The sequence below is a fragment of the Diceros bicornis genome, chromosome 10 (assembly GCF_020826845.1).
Source record: "Diceros bicornis minor isolate mBicDic1 chromosome 10, mDicBic1.mat.cur, whole genome shotgun sequence".
Lineage (NCBI taxonomy): Eukaryota > Metazoa > Chordata > Mammalia > Perissodactyla > Rhinocerotidae > Diceros > Diceros bicornis.
This window is the reverse complement of record NC_080749.1, coordinates 59564874-59587337: the sequence shown is the minus strand read 5'-3', so window position 1 is coordinate 59587337 and position 22464 is coordinate 59564874. Positions and strand designations below refer to the sequence as shown.

The 22464-nt window shown below is 36.8% G+C and overlaps 1 protein-coding gene across 6 annotated transcripts in view; it reads left to right on the top strand.

Moving 5' to 3' along the window:
* The window catches only part of SESTD1 (SEC14 and spectrin domain containing 1), a 136983-nt gene that overhangs the window by 17398 nt on the left and 97121 nt on the right, over nucleotides 1-22464 (top strand). For 2 of the 6 annotated variants that reach the window (XM_058549345.1, XM_058549346.1), the window contains 2 exons: nucleotides 12549-12675; nucleotides 13370-13489. The exons of the other annotated variants lie outside the window; for them this stretch is intronic. The gene's annotated coding sequence lies outside the window, so the exon portion shown is untranslated. The remainder of the gene's footprint in view (nucleotides 1-12548; nucleotides 12676-13369; nucleotides 13490-22464) is intronic. 6 annotated transcript variants of the gene reach the window in all.

Below are 22464 nucleotides of genomic sequence, written 5' to 3'. Positions count from 1 at the left end.
CGATACACCACCGGGTCGGCCCCTCAGTGTATTTTTTTAAATTTCCCTTGAGACTTCCTATTTGACCCATGGGGTATTTAGAAGTGTATTACTTAGTTTCCAAGTGGCTGAAGATTTTCCTTTCATCTTTCCATTATTGAATTCTAGTTTGATTCTGTTGTGGTCAGAGAAGATACTCTGTGTGATTTCAGTTATTTTAAATTTGTTGAGGTGTGCTTTATGGCCCAGGGTTTATGTTGGTGTGATCTGTCTTATATGTTCCGTGGGCATTAAAGAAAGAAATACATATTCTGATGTAGTTTGGTAGCGTGTTCTATAAATGTTGACTAGATCCTGTAGATCCTGTTGGTTGACAGTGTTGTTGAGTTGTATATCCTTGCTGACTTCTGTCTAGTTGTTCTGTCAGATGTCGAGAGAGGGATGTTGAAGGCTCCAGCCGTGATTGTGGATTTGTCTATCCTTTCAGTTCCTTCAGTTTTTGCTTCACATATTTTTTAGCTCTGTCATTTGGCATCTGTGTGTTTAGAATTGCTATGCCTTGATAGATTGACCCTTTTATCGTTCTATAAGATACCTCTCTGTCTCTGATAATTTTCTTTGCTCTGAAGTCTACTTTATCTGACATCAATATAACCGCTCCTACTTTCCTTTGGTTAATGTTTACGTGATTTATCTTTTTCCATCCTTTGCCTTCACCGTGCCTTTATAATTATTTTTGAAGTGAGTTTCTTGTAGACATCATATAGTTGGGTCATGATTTTTAACTCACTCTGTTAATTAGACTTAATGAATTTAGACTTTATATTTAATGTAGTTGTAGATGTGTTAGGGCTTAAGTGTACCATTTTATTTTTTGTTTTCTGTTTTTCTTTTCTTCCTGTGGGTTACTTGAGCATATTTTAGAATTCCATTTTGATTTATCTGTTGTGTTTTAGATGTATCTCTTTGTATATCTTTTTTGGTGTCTGCTATAGGTATTACATTATGTATACGTTACTTATTACAGTCTACTGTTGTCATTATTTTACCAGTTTGAGTGAAGTATAGAAACCTTATCTCCCTTTATGTCCGTTTACCCTTCCCTCTTTATAATTGTCTTAAAATGTTTCCTGTACGTACATTTAGAATCACATCAGACAGTTACAACTTTTGCTTCAACTGTCAAACATAATTTAGAAAACTCAAGAGGACAAAGAAAGCCTATTGTGTTTACCCATAGTTTTGCTTACGCTTTTCTTTTTTCTTTCCTGATACTCAAAAAGTTTCTTCTTTTATCATTTGTTTTTTCTGTTTAGAGAACTTATTTTTGGGTATGTCTGTGGATGAAAAATTTGCTTAGTTTTTCTTCATCTGAGAAGGTCTTGATTTCCTGCTCATGACTGAAGGATATTTTTGCTGAGTACAGGATTCTGGGTTGACAGTCTTTTCTTTCAGCACTTGAATTATATTGGGCCACTTCCTTCTGGCCTCCATGGTTTTTGATGAGAAATCACTGTCATTTGAGTTGTTTTTTCCCCCTGTGGGTAAAGTTTTGTTTTTGTCTGAATGCTTTCTTTGTCCTTAGTTTTCAGAAGTTTAGTTATGATGTGACTTGACATAGATATTTTTGGGTTTATCCAGTTTAGGGTTCACTCAGCTTCTTGAACCTGTAGCTTTATGTCTCTTACCATATTTCTTTAAGTACTTTTTCAGTCTCCCCCACTCCCTTTCTCTTTTACTTTTGGGACTCTAGTGACATAAATGTTAGATGTTTTGTTGTAGTCCCACAGGTCCCTGAAGATCTCTTCATTTGTTTTTGTCTATTTTTTTCCTGTTATTAAGATTGGGAAATTTCGGGCCGGCCCCGTGGCTTAGTGGTTAAGTGCATGCTCTCCACTACTAGTGGCCTGGGTTCCGAGCCTGGGCGCGCACCGATGCACCGCTTCTCTGGCCGTGCTGAGGCCGCGTCCCACGTACAGCAACTAGAAGGATGTGCAACTATAACATACAACTATCTACTGGGGTTTTGGGGAAAAAAAGGAGGAGGATTGGCAATAGATGTTAGCTCAGAGTGGGTCTTCTTCAGCAAAAAGAGGAGGATTAGCACGGATGTTAGCTCAGGGCTGATCTTCCTCACAAAAAAAAAAAAACATTGGGAGATTTCTATTCTCTATCTTCTGGTTCACTGATTCTTTCCTCTCTCTCCACGGTTCTGCTTTGAGTCCATCTACTGAGCTTTTTGTTTTTATTTAGGAAGGTTGGCCCTGCGCTAACCTCTGTTGCCAATCTCCCTCCTTTTCTTTTTTCTCCCCAAAGCTCTAGTACATTGTTGTGTGTCATAGTTGTAGAGTTGTAGCTCTTCTGTGTAGGACACCACCTTAGCATAGCTTGATGAGCGGTGAGTAGGTGTGCACACAGGATCCAAACCAGCGAACCCTGGGCTGCTGAAGCAGAGCGTGAGAACTTAACCGCTCCACCACCAGGCCGGCCCCCTACCGAGCTTTTTAATTGTTATTGTATTTTTCAGTTGTAAAATTTCCATTTGGTTCTTCTTTATACCTTCTGTTTCTTTGCTGAGATTTTTCTGTTTCTTTGTTGAGGGTTTCTGTGTTTTCATTTGTTTCAAGCATGTTCATAATTGCTCCTTGAAGCATTTTTATTCTGGCTGCTTTAAAATGTTTGTCAGATAATTCTTAACAGCTTTCCATGTGGTCTCTACTGACACAGCAGGGATGGGGGTGGTTCTGGAAGGTGTGAGCTCATTATCAGATGCAAGTCTTGGATCCCTGCTTGGCCTTCTGTGACACGACCCTGCTGAGGGTATTGGTGTGCCTTATTATATACTTGGTGAGGGTGAAAGTTTAGGCTTCCCATTCAGCCTTTGCTGGTATTAGTGGGGGCGGGATCACAGTTTTTTGTGTAATGTTTGGCTGGAGTTGCGCAGTTATTGTCTAAAAGTTTTCTGTCTTGCTAGACTGCCCTTCCTGGTCATTTAGCTAAAGGCTTTTGTTGGGGCCTTTTTGTCTTTGCCTGTTGGTCTTTCCAGGTTGCCAGCTTTTCAGCTGCAAGTCCGAGATACAAGAAGCAAAAAGAAAACCCAGGGAACTCACCACTGAGTTGTTCCTTGGGTCCTGAGGTCCCTAGCCAATTGGACTTCCTCTCTCCACCTTTCACAGACTTCTTATATTTGTTTTATGTGTAATGTCTAGGGTTTTCAGTTGCACTTAGTGGGAGGAATAGGATGAAGTACGTTTACTCTATCTTCTCAGAAGTGGAACATCCTGTCATTCCTTTTTAAAAAACCTCCGGTGACTCTCCATTGCCTGTAGACTAATGTCTAAGTTTCTTAGTCTGTCACTGAGAGACCTTCTCAAGCTATACACAATCTTAGCTTTTCTCCCCATTTCCAACTACTCCTGTTTGTCTCCATCACATTGTCATACTGAGTGTTCTAGACAGATTTTGCACTTCTGCTGGCTCCATACCATGGCCTTGATCAGTTTGTTTGTCTGCCTGAAATGCTGTAATCCTTCATCTCAAGGCTATAGTTCCCATCACCTTGTAGCTTGCAAGCTCTATTAGGTTATTTGACTGCATCATCATTTGTTTTGGAGGATTTAAAGCTGGAATTATTGTAAAATGTCAAAATAATATATTCTGCACTATTATAATCCCATATTCCTTCTAAAGGTAATCATTATAATTTTACTTGTTAAAATATCTGCATCACCAGCAAACAATTGTGGAGGACCTACTCCTTGTTGAATAATGGACTTAAATATTGGAATACTGCTAGATAATTTAAAGATTTACATATGGTCGAATGATGGTTCTTTAAGAATAAAATGTTACTAGTGCTAAATGATACCTTAATATTTTAGTCTGTGTTAATAAGTGTAAAGACATGGACAATGGTTTTGAATCCTAGCTGTACATTATGGTCAGCTGGGGACTTGGAAACAATTCCTGTGCCCAGGTCCAAACCCCAGAGATTCTGATTCAGTTAGCCTGGAGTGGATAGTTTTCAAAAGCTCCGCGTGTGATTCTAATATGTAGCCAGGTTGAGAACCGCTGGTCTACAATTAGACTATCAAAAAATGTAAATAAACACCAGTGATTTCAGTCACGTTTAAGGTTCTGTCCTAGAATGCTTCCAGCTATGCAGCTTTGAACTTTGTCTTTCAAAGTTTTTACCTTAGCAGATTTTTTAAAACCCTGTTGTACATCCTGCAAATGACTAACCCGTGTGATTGTAGTGTGAAGCATTATACGAAATATGATCTGGTTTGCAAAGGGAAGACAACATACTGTGAAAACATTTCTTTAGGCCCTTAAAATTACTAAGGCTAAGATTATTCTTTCAAAGGTTTTTTTTAATTAGCTATTGATTTTTTTAAGATGATTGTAGGAACAGTGCAAATAATATAGCATCCTTTTATTTAGTCTATTTAAACTATAGTTTTTTGTTAAATTAACAGTATTAACCTGACTTTGAGTTATTTTTTTGTCAAACACTAAGATAGTAAGAATATAATATCTTAACTAATTGTAAACAAGGAATTTTCTTCTAGAGCAGAAGAATCAAACATTGGCAGTGACTAGTAAGTATGGCACTCTTGAATGTCTTTTGATAAAATTGGTGTAGACATTTGGCATCTAAGTAGTGTATTTAACTTGAGGTTGACAGGACTTAGTTTTAATAATAAAAGTGGTTAGGGCTAAGGAAAGAAGGGCAAGTCAGAGGAAGAAAAAAGAGATCAGGTAATAGAGAATGTAGAGAAAAAAATAGGATCAAAGACAAGAATTCAATTAACTTTTGTGACAACAAAGCCTGTCCTCCAAGGAAGAAGAAATTAGGTGCTCTAGTTTGTTCTTTATATTAGGGACACTCGTTTGGTTTGGTTTATTATATATGACCTTTATAAGCAAAATACACAAAGAATTTTAAAATGACACTGACTTTTTTCCTACAGTTAGTAATTTATTAAGTAATAAGTTTCTAGTTTCAGATAGAAGCTGGCATGACTGAGGGGACTACTTCAAAAGAACTGATACTTTATATTAAGTTAATTTTAATGAATGATGGTGAGAAAGTTATTAGATCATTGTCAAATTACTTGTTAAATTTTCTGTTTTTCTAAATGTAGTGTATGTATAAGTATAATGTTTTATTTAATATGTATTTTTGTGGAATCTAAGAATTTGGAAGGATTTAATTAATGATCGTAGGATTTCTAAGGGAAGATCAAGAGAAGGCATTAGTTTTCATTATGTCAGCAGTTTCCTTGGGGTTTATTAGTATCATTATATTTATAGATTAATTTCAAAATTTGTACACCTTGGTTGTATCTCTGTCCTTCCGGCAAGAGATAAAGCTGCCACCTCCCGTGGACTCTGTCTCTGGTGAGCAGGGGCAGAGGAAGTCTCTGTGCTCCCAAACATTGAGGAGAAATTTGGAAGTTACCCTTTATGCTACTAAAAGTAGGCCTGTTGCCATTTTTGGCACACGTGTCTGATTACCAGTGCTTATTCTGGAAAATAATCACTTTATTTCAAAAGAAAATAAACTAAATCCTTATAAAAATTATCACCTAAAATATCTCCCAACTAACTCAGCCATTTGTCTTATATTTATTGTCTTGTATTCCTTCTCTGCTGTAGACACTGTACTTGGCACTTGTAGGGAAGGGGCAGACATACAATAGAAAGTAAAATTGGCTCAGTCCATGACCTTCTGGAGCATATGCTTTTGATAGATGCTAAATTTTATGCTTGGGAATACAGGCTATGAAAGAAACATATAGACAGGGCCAGGTAAACAAGGGTCAGATGCTTGGTCCCTCAAAAAGTCTAAGGCAAAGTGATCATCAGAAAGCCATCAGAAAAACCAGGAGGTCACATGAGGTAAAAAAGACATCAGTGACAGGGCTAATTTCTGTAGTTACCATCTTGCATATTTGTATGTGATAGCATTTTCTTCATGGAAGCTTTCACATGGACTGTTGTGTTATTAATAATTTAAGGATCTCTTTCTTAAGATTAGAAAATAATTTTACTTATCCCTGTAATGCGTATATTGGAAAGAAGGGCAAGGGTAACATTTGTGATATTTTCCTTTAAACTTTTTTCTGATAGAAGATTATATAATTGGCTTAGTTTTAGATGAGGAAAATAAGATGAAGCAGTGATTAGATTTTTTATAAAATTTAGTTTAAATCAGGAATTACTGCTTTTAAAGCACTTTGACCAAAAAACTGATTCTTGTACTTTAAGTATTATAAAGTGAAACTATGTTTGGTTTTGTATTATTTCCAGTACATAAATTTATTTTAGTTCCAGTTTATGATTTAAAAGCCTATGACCAACAAAGTGTTCTTAATTATCAAACTATAGAAAATAAAAATTGAAAAGCTACATCAGATTGTTTTCTAAAGATGAGTGCAAAAAAATTAAGTCTAGGACTTGTTCTAACATATTAAACAAGAAGCAAAATCATATGTTATTTCCCTTGTGAAATGTGTATTAGTCTTAAAATTGTTTTTTCATTTTGTTAGGTTTTACTTTTCAATATGTAGATTGAGGCTTTCTTAACGTTTTTCCACCCTTTACTATATGCTCATATAGTATGTGTGTGTGTATAATGATTCACACTATTTGAGGCCCTATTGTATTCTAAGTAATTCAACAAATAAATATGACTTGGGTCCTTCTGTCGGTGAATCCCCATTCCCCTTAGAGTGGGAGATAGTTACACTGTGTGATGCGTGTAATAGAGATGGTGTGAGATAAAACAGTAGCGCTAAGGAGGGAGAAAATGGTTACTTATCCTCTGAGTGTTGTGTCAGAAGGTTTCACCAAGAAGGTGAAGCTAAGGTAAAGTTTAAAGAATAAATAGGAATTTCTTTCACTAAGTAGATAAGAGTATTTCAGCAGAGATAGCAGCATATGCCAGAGCACAAACAATGAAACAGCATTGTGGGTTCAGAGAACTGCACTTGGTTTCTTGCTGATGAGAAGGACATGAAGTAAAGAGAGAGAGAGAGGCAGGGGCATGATCTGGAAAAGACTTAAGTCTTGTAAGAAGAGTTGGCCATGGAGGACCATTCAGGATTTTAAAGTAGAGCAGTGAGGTGGTTAATTTTGCAAATGTGTGAAAGAGGAGAGTCTGGAGTCACAAAAATCTTTCAGAGGTTGTACAATAATGGAGTCAATAGTGCTGTTGAAGAAAGGAGGATCGAGTCAGCAGGTTATGTGACCATTTGTATAGAGATATAGGAAAAGAATGACTTGAAAATCTCTCTCTTAGGTATTTGGCTTTGGTTTTTATATGTGTGGGGGGTTGAGGAATAATGTAGGAGAGCTTATTATCAAATGCTATTGTAATTTTACCTAATTTTGAAATTTTGAAATAATTTCAGACTCACAGAAAAGTTGCAAAAATAATTCAAAGAATTCCCATATACCCTTGACTCTAGATTCCCAAAATGTTGACTTTTTGCCACATTTGCTTTTCATAAAGCGATAAATAAATATTATTTTTTTCTGAACCATTTGAGAGTGATTTACAGACATTATGGCCCTTTGTTCCTAAATACTTCAGTACACATCTCCCCCCAAACAAGGATATTTTCTTATACTATAACCGTAGTACAGTCATCAAATCTGAAAATTAATATTGATACAATACTATATTGGCTTTATTCAAATTTTGCTAAATTTCCTAATGTCCTTTTGAGTAAAAGAGAAACTTTTTTTCCCCCTTGTTATAGGGTCCAGTCTAGGATCATGTGTTACTTTTAATTGTCATACCTTTTTAATCTCCTTTAATCCAGAAAACTTCGTTGTTCTTTCTTTGTGCTTCATGATACAACATTTTTTAAGAAGACAGATCAGTTATTTTGTAGAAATATTTCACCATTTGGTCTGTCCGATGCTTCCTCCTGATTAGATTCAGGTTAGCATTTTTGGCTAGAATACTATACAAGTGTATCAGTGTATCATAGCTGGCGGCCCATGGTCTCGTTGCTCTGTTACTGGTGGTGTAAATCCTTATCACTTGGTTATGGTGGTGTCCTCCAGGTTTCCCCATTGTAAAATTGCTTTTCTTTCAGGGCCAGCCCAGTGGTGTAGCGGTTAAGTTCGGATCCTGGGCACTGACCTTCCCACTGCTTTTCAAGCCATGCTGTGGCGGCGTCCTGTATAACGTAGGGGAAAATAGGCACAGATGTTAGCCCAGGGCCAGTCTTGCTCAGCAAAAAAGTGGAGGATTGGCAACAGATGTTAGCTCAGGACTAATCTTCCTCAAAAAAAAAAAAAATTACTTTTTTTTCTTTGTAGTTAATAAGTATGGTTTGGGGAGATAATTTGAGACTCTGTAAACATCGTATTTCTTACAAGAATTTTTTCCCACTAGTTTTAATGTACAATAATAATTCTTACCTGAATCATTCTGTGTTCTGTTGACATGTACCCATAAAGCTTTGAGCACTTCCTTATATTCTGCCAACAGGATGTTCCAGGGTCATCTTGTACTTTCTCTACCCAGCCTTGGAATCTGCCATTTTTTCAAGGATCCCTGATTCTTTTTAGTGAGAATACTATTTGGAAATCGAGATCCAGGCACTTGTGCTCATCACTACTGAAAGGTCATTGATTTTAGGCTCTTGTGTTAGTTAGGGTTCTCCAGAGAAGCAGAACCATTGGATATATGTATAAGGAGATTCATCATAAGGCATTGGTTCATGTGATTATGGAGGCTGGCAAGTCCAGTCTGTGGGGTGGGGTGGCAGGGTGAAGACCCAGGAAGAGCTGATGTTTGATGTTCCGTTGAACAGATGTTTGAAGGCCATCAGGCAGGAAGAGCCGGTGTTGCAGATTAAGTTCAAAGGCAGTCTTCCTGAAGAATTCTCTCTTATTAGGGGAGGGTCAGTCTTTTTGTTCTATTCAAGCCTTCAGCTAATTGAATGAGGCCCACCCACGATATGGAGGGCAGTCTGCTTTACTCTACCAATTAAATTGTTAATCTCATCCAAAAACACCCTTGCAGAAACATTCAGAATAATGTTTAATCATTTATCTCAGTACTCTGTAGCCTAGTCAAGTTGACACATAAAATTAACCATCAGAGCCTTCTCAGTGGACAGAGCTAGGGGATACACACACACACACACACACCGCTATATCTATATGTATTAAAAACTATGAGTACGTATTCGTTTTTCCTGTTCCAGTTATCACTGTGGGGTTCATTCTAGCCTCCTTCCCCCCTTTCCATATTTGTAACTCCCTTGTTTGACAGTGAGAAGTCTGGCTCCTGTTATTCACAGTTTACTTATTTACTTGCTCAATCTTAGAATATACAGTAAGTAATTCAGAATTGCTAATCATTAACACTGTAAAAAAAAAAATTTATTGGAATTTAGTGTTTAGTTACAGGTTTGTTGTTGTTTACAGCCTGAGCATATGTCGTGAAAATCCTGTGTTCAAAAGTTACTTGAGTTAGTTCCCCCCGCCCTTTCGTGTAGTTACCTTTATCATTTGAAATGCCATTAGAGCTATTTCTTTCTGTTTGATTTCTATTTTAGGTTTTTTTTTCTGTCATCCTTGTTGATCTTCTTGTTTTTCTTTGAGTAGGTGAAATATTAACATGGTTCCAAAAGTTAGAACTGTACAGAAAGCTGTGCTCAGAGAAGTGTTAGGCATCCCTCCATCTCTTCTGCTCCTTTCCCAATCCTCCATCCTTTCCGCCGTTCTCCCCTGCTTCCTGTAGGCAATTACTCTAAGTTTCTCATTTGTCTTTCTTTTGTTTCTCCTTGCACAAAATGAGCATATAAATGTATGTATTCTTCTTTTCTCTCTTTACTACACAAAAGGTAGCACACTGTGGATGTTCTTTTGCACTTTGCTTTTTCCACTTAACAATGTATACTGGATATCTGTATTATTTTATAGAGATCTTCATTCATTTTTATAGCTGCATAGCACTCCGTTGTGTGGCTATACTGATTCTTTATTCAACTGCTCTTACACTGTGGACATTCAGGTTATTTCCAATTGTATTTTTCAATTACAAATAATACTGCAGTGAATAATCTTGTGTCATATGTGTGTGTAATATGAGTTTGATCTCTATTCTGTTGTATTGTTTTATGTTATGTGTAGTATGTGCATTATATTATATTTTTCTTCGTGATATGCTTTGTACGTCCATTTAAAAAATTTCTTTGGATATTTTGGATTTGTTGCTTTTTGTTATTGTTATAGTAGCTGCTTGTGTCCTTATACCTTTTTTAAATGCCCTCCGTTTCTTGTTTTCTTATTTAACTTTCTACTACCCTTTATTTTAGATTTTAATGGTGTGGTTTGATTCTTAGCTATTGCTATTTTAACAATCAGTGGGTTTATTCTACATTTTTCTTTTTCTCTCTCTTCCACTGTGTTTTGTTTTTAGTTGCATTATATCTACTTTGTGTTCAAATCTTAACTGCAACTGTTTGCCCTTAGTTCTATAATTAAATATGTTAAATCCTTACCATCATTCTTTACTGAAGTTTCCCAGTCACCTATCTGGTTATATGTAGCTCAATTTTTAGTAGATTTCTTTTTTTTTTAATTTTATTTATTTATTTTTTCCCCCCAAAGCCCCAGTACATAATTGTATGTCATAGCTGCACATCCTTCTAGTTGCTGTATGTGGGACGTGGCCTCAGCATGGCCGGAGAAGCGGTGCATCGGTGCGCGCCCAGGATCCGAACCTGGGCCGCCAGCAGCGGAGCGCGTGCACTTAACTGCTAAGCCACAGGGCCGGCCCAGTAGATTTCTTAAGAAGAGTTCAGGGGCACAGTTCTCCCTGAGTTCTTTCATATTTTTGTTGTTAGTGTTGTTTTTCTGTAGCCTTGATACTGGAAGGACAGCTTGGCCAGAAATAAAATCTTTGGTTCATGCTTTCTTTCCTTGTTTACAGTGTGGCCTTGCTTTATATGTTGTTTTTGAGAAGTCTGATGCCAGTCTTAATTTTCTTGCCCTTCTAAGTCGTTTGATCCTTTTGTTTGGAATTCTTGGTTTTATTATCCCTTTTATTTGTAAAGTCTAATAGTTTTACTGGGATATGTCCTCGAGTTTATTGTAGCAAGTCAGTTTTCCCTGCTAGCTACTGGATCCTTTTAATATGTAGAATTGGGTCTTTTGTTTCTGAAAAGTTTTTTTGGATTATAAATATTAGTTCCGTTCCAGTGTTGTTGTTGTTTTTTCAGGGACTCCAGTTATCCATAATTATATATCTTTTTTTCCCTATCTTCCGTTTCAAAAACTTTTTCTATGCCTATTTTTACTTCCGTATCTCATTGTCATTCTCTTGGTTCTTTAACTTTTCTTCAATATCTTTTATTAAGTTTTTATTTGAGTTTATTCTTGAGCACCTTGTGATTTAGTCTTCAATTCTGATATGATTTTATCTTTTTCTTCTATTTCTTACCTGAGTTTAGTCACTTCTTTAGTTTTTTTTTTTTTTTGCTTTTGTCGATTCTATTTTTAGGTTTTAAATTTCTGATCCAAGGTGTTTTTTCATATCCCAAATGCTTGTTTAAAGAGATACAGCTCAGTTTGGAATGTTTATTCAAGTTTTCTGCTTTGCTGTTGTTTTTGAGGGATACTTTTCATCAGCTTAGTTGTTCTGATTTCATTTTTTACAGTAGTTTTATATAGATGAAGATTGCTTATGCATCTGCATTTCTAGGAGCAGGGCTGATGTTTTAGGGGGTCTTATGAGAATACTAATTCAAGAGTCCCCTCCTCTGTCACTGTAGCAAAATATAGTTTGTTTGTTGGATGTCTTTATTTCCTTCTGTGGGGGAAAGGATTGTGTGTCTCTCAGTTTGCCTCAGTGGTTGATAGATGCCAATGTAGATTCCTGGGAGGGGGAGGGATTATGAGGGAGGGAGTCAGAAAGGGTGATCGTCTTAGTTCTAGTCCCTTTAATTTTGAACATTGAAGCCAATGTAATGAGCTTAAGCTAAATGAGAATTTAATGAAAGAATTATGCCGTATCACCCTCCACAGAAAGGCAGCTGGGCCCTCTTAAGGTAATGAAGCCAGGGTGAGAGGTAAAGCAACTTGCTTAAGGTGGCACAGCTGATAAGGGGCAGAGTTAGGATTTGACTCCTGGTCAGTCTGGCTCTGGTCTTAATCATGATCCCTGCTGCTTCTGCTTGTTGTCAGGGGCTCCACAAGCAATGCAGAAGTCACTGAAATCAGGAGGTGCTGCTTGGTGCCTCCTGCCTGACTGGTATACTTTGTACTGGAAGCAGTGGCCATTTTAAGAAAGCCCTTTTAAACTTAAACCATTTTCTTGTAAAGTAAACAATTACCATAGTTTCTCATTTTAAAAAATTTGATTTTGTATGTTGCGTATTCCTACAAAAAAATATTTTTTCTAATCATTGTTGCCGCAGTCTCACTTCTAGGAAATAGTATTAGTTGAGGCAGAAATGATATTGCCTCAATTATTAGAAATACTTGCTAGCAAAACTTATTGTTTTTTGATTGATGCAAAACTTATTTTGACTGTCCAGAGGAATTCCAAAGTCGCCTCTGTGGTTCTCTTGTGGATTCTACAGATCGCATGATCTGCCAAGTGAGATGTGTGTGCTCGCGTCAGGAGCCATCTAAATATTGCAAGAAAGATCTTGGAGCTGTAAGGTATTTGTGGATGATAAAGTGAGAAAGTGAGGTGGAGGAGGGGGTGATGGTGAATACTGGAATAAAAATGAAGATTTAATTTCAGAAAACGGAAAAATGTTCATGTTAAAAAGTGGCTTTTTCCGAGTGTTAAAATATAGATAATGAAAACTCACTTAGACTATAAAGTTAGTAGAGTTAAATAAGCAATTTCTAGAGCCAAAAGTTAGAGTTGGCTCAGCGTAAAGAAGGCTTTATAAAATGCCTCTCTTCATTCGTGATCCCGATGGGCCAGGTCCCAAGATGTTTCAGTAAAGGTCCCTGAACTATGTAATTTGATATTCTGTTCAAAGTAAATGCATGCTTTAGTAATAGTGCTTTGTTGAGTTTAAAATTGTCTAAGCTTGTTTTTCCCTTACTTTTTCTCCTGCTTCCGAATTATTCTGCCCCGTGGCACCTAACTGAGGAAGCTGGCAGGATAATAAGAAGGGAGTTCATTCAACGAATATTTATTGTGCATTGGTTATGTGCCAGGCGTTGTCCTAGGCAAACATAGACACATTCAAACGACTGAGCCAACGCCTACTTTCGATTTCAGAAATAACTTTTTTGGCTTTATTGACTATATAGGTAAAATAAATTGTTATTAAATTTGGAACGTGCTCTTAAGTGTTAATATATGTTACGTGTAAAACTTTTGGACTCTCTTTTCCAGGTCAAAGAATATGATACTTAATTGATTCTTCACCTAAGAGATCTGCCTGGTCTTCTGACCAACTACGACTGTCCATACATCAGGGAAGGCATGTTGTGGACATAAACTTTGCTTTTCTTGGTAATTTAATCACTTGAAAAAGAGTATTGTATGGTGATAGTGATAGAGTGAGAGGGAGACTGCTGAGAAAGTGATAAAGACTTCAGTCACAAAGAGGGAACAGAAGTCGCCAGTGCCAACCGAGTGGCAAAAGCAGGGCCCCGGCCTGCTGCTGCTGCCTTTTCTCTTGTGGGTACTTCGTTTGTTAGAACTGGTCTCCTCCTCCTCAGCAGTCTTACGTGGGGCCCAGATACGCAGATCTTTCTCCGTAGAGAGCTTTAAAATATGACGGTGAACGTGTGAATATTTTCAGATTAGATGTAGTCTATTTCCTGTCTCTTCTTGATTTTGAAATAAAGAAAATATTGCTAAATGCAAAAAAAATTTAAAGGATTGTAGCTCCCTCTTTTACAGCATTGGTATATTTAAAGATTTAGACTTAACTTTATCGTGGACATTTTCAAATATATAAAAGCAGAGAGGGGCCGGCCCCGTGGCTTAGTGGTTAAGTGCGCGCGCTCCGCTGCTGGCGGCCCGGGTTCGGATCCCGGGCGCGCACCGACGCATTGCTTCTCCGGCCATGCTGAGGCCGCGTCCCACTTACAGCAACTAGAAGGATGTGCAGCTATGGCAGACAGCTATCTACTGGGGCTTTGGGAGACAAATAAATAAATAAAATCTTTAAAAAAAAAAAAAAAAAGCAGAGAGAATAGTAAAATGAACTACATTTACCCACCTATCATCTTCTTTCAACAATTATCACGTGTGGACAATCTTATTTCATGTATATCCTGTTCTCCCCATTATAGACGTGAGTCCCAGGCATATTTCATTTGTAAATATTAAAGTGTATGTCACTAAAAGATAAGATACTCTTCTTAACAAACATAACCTTAATGTCCTTATATCTAAAAAAATGAGCAATTCTATTTGAGAGATGTTAAAGACCTTTATTATTCATATTGTAATAAAGGTTACTACATTAAACAAGAGCATGAGAGGTCAGATAACTTAGGCGTTGGACTCAGCCTTTGGTTGAAATGCCAGTTTTGCTACTTAAGACCTGCATGACCTTTGTCAGATTAACCCCCCTTCATCTCACTAAGCCTCACTTTCCTCAGCTGTTACATGATGACAACAGTAATTCTAACCTGAGAGGATTGTTGTGAGTTATAAATGAAATAATGCGCATGAAGTGATTAGGGTACTGCTTTATACATAGAACATTCTCAGTGATGTCAGTCATTGTTATTTATATTTGGAGGTATAATACAGATAGTTAATTTGAGATTTCACCTCTTAGTGTAGGTGATGTTTCAAAGTGATTTGCATTCATTGATCCTCTAAGCCTTTGATTTTTAGGGAGTACAGAACAGTATTAGTGTTGTTTTAATTCAAAGGCACATTTTATACTTTTTTCAAAAGCAAACTTGATTTGTTTTCAAACATGTAATACCATTGAAAGGAATAAATATTTAATCTTTAATTAAATCTTGGATGTCTATATGTGTTGGTATGAAAACTTTGAGATACCTAAGACCTTTATTTATAAATCTCCCTATAGGTTAAAAATGAAAATCAAATCTTAAGTCCCCTTTGTAGTACCAATTTATTTAGAATGATAGAGAGTTCGGGCATCTATCTATGAACGTAAAGTAGTAGCCGCATTATTGCTTATACTCTCCTTTCTTTCCTCTATTTAATCCATTTAGTCTGTTTTTCTTATTGTTTTACCGCATCCAGAATGTACAGCTTTGAAAGAAATTGGTCTTTGCAGCTGAAGTTCTTTCATAGCAGTATGTTCTAATTATAGTGGAAGTCAGGGGGATAAATTGCTCAGGGTGTGCAATTCATTTTACAGACTTTCTGGAGCATATTGCTTACATATTTTTAGTTTTTGTTTTTTAGTACTTAAAGTGCACATCATTTTCATCTGGATTTTCCTGATTTACAAAATGGGCAGTTCTGTTGTTTATTTTTAAAATTATTTTTTGACATCTCTATTGAGGTAAAATTTACACCCATTTTAAGTGTGCAATTCAGTGTGGTTTTTAGTAGGTTTACAGAACTATCACCACAATTTGATTTCACATTTCCATTCACTCCAAAAAAGAATCCTTGTGCTCATTACTAGTCACTCCCCATACTGACCCCGGCCCTAGGCAACCACAAATCTACTTTCTGTCTCTATGGATTTGCCTGTTTTGGATATTTCATTTGAATGGAATCGTACAACATGTGACCTTGTGTTTCTTTTACCTAGTATAATATTTTAAGGTTCACCCATGTTGTACTATTTAGCAATACTTCATTCCTTTTAATACTTTTTTTTTTTCCCCCCAAAGCCCCAGTACATAGTTGTATGTCATAGCTGCACATCCTTCTAGTTGCTGTACGTGGGACGCGGCCTCAGCATGGCAGGAGAAGCAGTGCGTCAGTGCGTGCCCGGGATCCGAACCCAGGCCGCCAGCAGCGGTGCGCGTGCACTCAACTGCTAAGCCACGGGGCTGGTCCACCTCATTCCTTTTTATTGCTGAATAGTATTCCATTATATGGGTGTACCACGTTTAGTTTATCCATTCAGAATTGATGGACATTTGGGTTGTTTCCCTGTCTTGAGTGTTATGAATAATACTGCTATGAACATTTGTGTGTAAGTTTTTGTGGGGACATATTTATTTATTTAGAAAAAATTATTAACATGTATGAGATAATGGTTCTCTCTGCTCTTCATGTGTTTTTAATTTTGATTTTATTATGTGGCAACATAATATAGTGGAGAGAAGCACTGCGCGCAGGGTTTTAGCAGCCTGGGTTTCATGTTACTCTCTTGCTCTGCAGCCTTAGGAGAGTAAATCCACATCTCTAGATCTCAGTTTCTGCTCTAGATTGAATGTTTGGATCCCCCCCCAAGATTCATCTGATGAAAACTAATCCCCAGTGTGATGGTATTTGGAGGTGAGGCCTTGAGAGGTAATTAGCATTTTTATAAGAGAGACCCTAGAGAGTTCCCTTGCCCCTTCCGCTATGTAAGGACGCATATAGAAGATTCTGTCTGTGGACCAGGAAGTGGGCTCTCACCAGACACTGAATCTGTCTGCATCTAGATCTTGCACTTCCCAGCCTCTGGAACTGTGAGAAATAAGTTTCTATTATTTATAAGCCACCCACTCTATGGAATTTTTGTTATAGCAGCCCCAACAAAACCATGAGAAATAAATTTCTGTTGTTTATAAGCCACTCAATCTGTGGTATGTTTTTTAAGGCAGTTTCCTTATCAGTAAAATGAGAAAGTTGGAGTAGATGTTCTCTGTGGTTCCAAGTCTGTGATTTATAAATCTGTTAAGTTCTGTATGACTTTGGGCAAATTCCCTAACTTCTCAGTGCCTCAGTTTTCTCATCAGAAAAATATGGAGCTATTAATAGAATTGTATGTTCTGAGGATGAAATAATATTCTTAGAACATAAAAAAGTGCCAGGATGTGTTAAGTTACTTGTAATAAGGTTGTGACCATTTTTGTGTGTTGGATCAGGAAGACCTTAGTGGGAATGCTTTGGCCATGGCCTCAGTGGAGAATGGGTGGTAGTAAATCAGTAATTAGTGGAGGAAGGAAAATTTGGTTACTAAAAATAGACGCTGTTTATTGAGTGCTTACCATCTTGGAGTATACTAAACACTGTGCACACAGAAGCTCACCTAATCCTCAGTGCTGTGAGTTAGGTTCAGTGATTATGCCTATAAAAGAAATGAAAGGAATTGCCCAAATCACCTAGCTAGTAAGTGGCCACCTTGGCGTCACACTTCGGCTCCAAGGCCATGATCTTTACCACTGAAGTCAACTGCCTTTCAGGGAGAACAGTTCTTTGGAACAGAATCCCATGGCAGAGAGGTTTCAGTGGGGAGGTCTTCGCTTGGGAAAGATAGCTGTTATTGCTCTTGTGAGGGATAAAAGAGGTGAGCGTTCTATAAGTAGTTTTCCATATGTGCCTTGTATTATTTTTTTCCATGTGATAGTGAGGTGACATTTCAGTTACTGAACAAGTCAAAAGATTTGCAGTATGTTCAGTATTGTTTTTGTAGTTTTACCTCAAAAAATATGTTACAATATATATTGTTTTTTTTTTTAAATGGGACTTTTAGTCTGATGGAAAATAACTCTCTCACATGTTCCACTGGCTTCTTTCTGCCTGTGTAATACTATAAGAATTTCCATTTTGGGGCAGTTTTCCATCTTTTTAGTTAACTTAGATATTTTTTAACTTTTTTTTTTACTATTATTTACTTTTTTTCCTGTGTGGTATTTGGTATGTACCAAATATTTACATTATATAAATAAAAACACTTAGAGCCAAAATCTCAGTTCATGTTATATGTATATTATCTCATTTGAACATAAGTATTCTTTTATATATGTGTGGTATCCAACATAGAAATAATTGGATGCTAAAAATTCATTTGTATGCCAATTATTTGGAATTAGGAACCTGATAATACATCTGAACCTCTTTTCAAACCCATTAGACTATTATATGTTTGGAATATTGGATTTAGTCTGAGATCAGCTCAGTGGAAGGCATGTATGTCTTTGTGAAGGATAGAGGAAGAACACTTCTTTCTAGGATAAAAGTCAAGAGAGAAAAGGTTTGGTGATGACCCACAGAAATTCTGAGATGAAGAGGAGGATGGAAGATACCTACATAGCAGGCAAAGAGGGGTTGGGATCTAGAAATTAGATGATGAGTCTGTCAAGTTATTATAGCTGGACCTGGTTCCTCCTCTGGTGATGGAGGGAGACCTACCCAGTCAGGTGAACTCAGTGGACACATCCGTTGATCTGGAGAAAGAAATGGTCCAGGCTTCTTGGAGCTCAGTGCAAGACTCAGATGCAGAAGCCATGCAGGTGGAGAGCTCATCTCAGAGAGCTCTGGCAGCAGGTGAAGAAGCTCTAGCCATCAGATACTCTGCAGCTAGGGATACCAGAAATATCTTTACCTTCCTGGAATTTCACAAGCCTGATTCACTTCTGTAAAGCAGTATTCCTTTTTCCTTTTGCTGCCCCAATTTTGGTGAAGAAGCAGCCAAACTCCTGAGGATTTATCAATAAATTAACACAGATAAGAAGAGCCAAAGATTTGAAAATTTCATATAGTTAAGGAATTTTTGAAATTGGACCTTCAAAAATAGCAGTTTGCAGTGCTAAGGGTTTGGTAGAAAGTCTAGAGGGATGGAGAAATCCTTAAGGAACTGACTTCCCTCTGCTTCTGTCTTTGTAAATATCAGTGTCAGTGGCTCCTGCCAAGAAGAGGCAGGGAAAGAGGGTGGTGTAGAGGTAGTTGCTTACATTGTAGTTTTTGAAACGGTTTTTAAGTGGTGGGCTGTCATTACCATTAGCAGTATACTTTTGAATTTTTAAAGTTTAAATACAGTATAGGACTTCTAATGTCCTACTGTACTCCTTAATATAGAATTTTCTTGTCTTTCAAGGTAGATTGTTGATATTTTCATAGAAAACTCAAAATCTTTCTCCTTCCCTTTCCTTTCTTCCCCCCTCACTGAATAAACTAGGTCCTGATCCATCTGTAAAAATGGTATAATATGGTGATACTTTAGCTTTGAATTTTGTTTAGAGGAATTAGAGTTTTGGATATATCTGTATTGTAAAAGTTAACCATTATTTTATCATTTTCATTTAAAATCTATCAAAAAGATTGTTCTTTCATTTATACTGTCAATATTGTTGTAAAACCAGATTAATAATCAGACACAAGCACCTGTAATAACAAAAAAATTACATGAATTTTCAACTGTTGATCTGCTTTACTGATGTATTATTCTAAAGTTGAGTAATGTTTGTTTCTTCATAATTTTATATATGGATATGTAGAGTGATGAGCCCAGTTAACGTAGTAGTGAGTACCTATAAGTATATTTGTTTTGTTTTAATCTGTAAGATTGCTCTTCCTTCGAAACAACAGTTGAAGGTGTTTCTAATCTGAATTTAAGGACAGCTCTCGTATTTCTTCTGGAAATACAAAGCTAAGGAGCCTGCATTCTGATTTCATTCATTGCCGTCATGTGTCTACATGATGTAGACTTATTAGAGATGATTTAGTTAGCCTTGGGCTATCCTAATGGGTTTTCAGTGGTTGTTAAAAACGCTCTTTGAAGAATCTAACTAAATTTTCCAAATAAACTGGTTGATTTATACTTACTGAGAGAGGAGTTCCAGTGTGCTCACTCATATCATCAATTACAATCTCTTATGAAGTGTAATTTGCCCAGTGTTGATTAAAAGGCCTGCAATTATCTTTTCCTGCTTCTCAGCACATCCTCTGCTGCCCTCTAATGGCTGCGCATTGATAGCACCCATGGATGTCTATTTTACTGCCATCAGGGACCTGCTTTTCTCCAGCTTCCAGCCGGTTATGTAGCTGCTGGATCTGTGGGAGACTGTCCCAGTAGAAAGAAGCTGCTTTGAAGGAAAAGCATGCACACGTGATCCTATGATTGCACCACAAGGTATTCACATCAGGTAGTTGTGATAATGTTAGGATTCCTAGGTCAGTATTTTACTTTACTGTGTCATACGTTTGCTCATTTGTTCGTTCGTTGATCAGATAGTTTTTGAATGCCAGGCATGTCCAGCATCTAGCCTGGCCTTGATCCAGTAGCTGCTCATTGTAGATTTGTTAAATGAGTGAATGAATGAGTGAATAAGTACAAAGATAAATGAGACTTGGTCTCTGCTCTTAGGGAGACAAGATACCAATTTAACTACTTGGTTGCCCCACTTTTCCTCTAACTCGCCAAGATCTTGGGAAAGATGTTCACACTAGAAGATGGATACAAATATCAGTTGAAACTTACTTTCCCTGTATTTCTAGTTCTCAGAATTCATCGTCCCTCACTGTGAAAGGGCTCTGTTTTAGGTAGGATTTATTTTGCACTTAGAAAAGGTAATAATTTACTTCAGTGTGTCTTGCTTATGGTTGAAGGTAACATGCAGTTATGGTTGCACATTTTTCTTTATATTCACCAGTCTTCAAGGCACCACATCTGCTATAAACTCTGGCTTTCTGCCTCCTTTATATTTAATAAATAAAATTGTGACTTGAAATAGGTTGTTTTAAATGACCGTAATATGAAATATGACATGTTTTTGTTAAGCATGTTGTGAATTGTTTTATTCTTCCGTTCTTAGCCTTTTTCACTTGGCAAGTTTTTTTAAAAATGTATTTCCCTTGACACTTCATTCGTATCAGGTTAATGTTCGTCATTGGCTTCATTCGTTGTTTGAGAATATAATCCACTTAGATATATTTAGGTTGAATATATTTAGGTTGAGTAAGTTTCTTCTTGTGAAAAACAATGATTTGTATGTATCCCATGGGAGAAGAACATGAGCTGGTCTTTGTGTTACTTAACATTTTATTGCGTGATGGTAGTGGATGGTTGTATTTTGCAAGATTTTTCCTTTATTTTGTGTGTTTTGTGCATTATTTTAACTATTCTATGAGATATGTAAGATAACCAGAAATAGGAGAATTTGTTTTTTTGGTTTTTTTTGGCTGTGCTAACAACTTGAAAAATCTAAAACAAATAACTTCTGAAAAACTAAATTTAATTGGAACTAGTGGTACAGTAATCATTATTTTTTATTACCCATCTCTTTTATGACAACAGTGAAAGAGATTGATGGAAAGGAGACTCTAGAAGGGAGGAAGATCTAAAGAGTAAACATTACAGCTTTCATTTCTTCATTGCGTCACGTTTTATCCATCAGTTTATTTGATCTTGGCCCACACACCCAAAAACGTATATTTCTCATTACTTTAAATTACTTTCTCATCACTTTCAAGATGTTCTTAAAAAAAAAAGCTGTTGGATAAAAAAAAAAAAATTAGTATTTTGCCATGCTGAAGTGGTTCTGTAAAGTAATGGAAAGTTTGGATAAAGCATGTGTCTCAAGAGACAGTAATGAAATGTAAGATTGCTTCTGGATGTCATAGTTTGCCAAGGTAAGTCTAGACCAGAGACTGAAGCCATCTCCCTTTTTTGCTTTAAGTATATGGAGAACACACTTGAAATTTATACAATGTTATAAACCAATGTTACTGCAATAAACAAAAAATTTAATAAAAAATAAAAAAAAAATAAGTATATGGAGAACACAGTGGTGAAAAATTTGGCATTTGTTGGCGTAAAATCAATAACCTGACTTGTAAAGCTTGGATAACACAGATATTACTCCAAGGGTCATGTGCAGCTGATTTCTTATGCCTTGAGGGATCCTAGGAATTCTAGACGTTCTTTTCTCTTGGGTGCTAGTTAATTGGGTTATATTGTGGCAAGGCTTAAAACCTCAGTGTATTGACGGACATTTTCATTCAGAATAAGTGGCAACAGATTAAAAAAAAGCAGCAGCATTGTGATTGCAGACATGATCTGCTAAACTCTAAATTGCAGTTTTGCTTTCTGTACCAATCAAGTTTCTCCATTGACTAAAGAGAAGCCGACTCTAATTTAAGCAGAAAAGGGATTTATTGGAAGGATGTTGTATAATGCACGGAATTGATGAGAAGGATGGAGAAATAGGCTCAGAAAATAGGAAGGAGACAAAGGCAGTTGAGAATTTGTCTGTCCTCATACCATAGGAAAAGTGGTTAGGGAGCCAGTTCTGTTTCTATGACTAAGTTGTTCCTGTATCTGCATTATTCCCTGAAGGTTGAAATTCTTTTGTGAGAGCATCCTATTGACAGCCTAGATCAGCAGTTCTCTTGTTTCTAGCTTTCAGAAAGTCTGTGAGGTCAAAACTATTTTTATAATAATTTTTAGGTATTATTTGCCCTTTTCACTGTGTTTGCATTTACACTGATGATGCAAAAGCAATGGTGGGCAAAAGTACTGGTCCCGTAAGAATGAATCAAGGCAGTGGTGTGTACACATATACATACTCTGGATGTTTTAATTTTGCGTATAGTCTAGAGCTCCATCT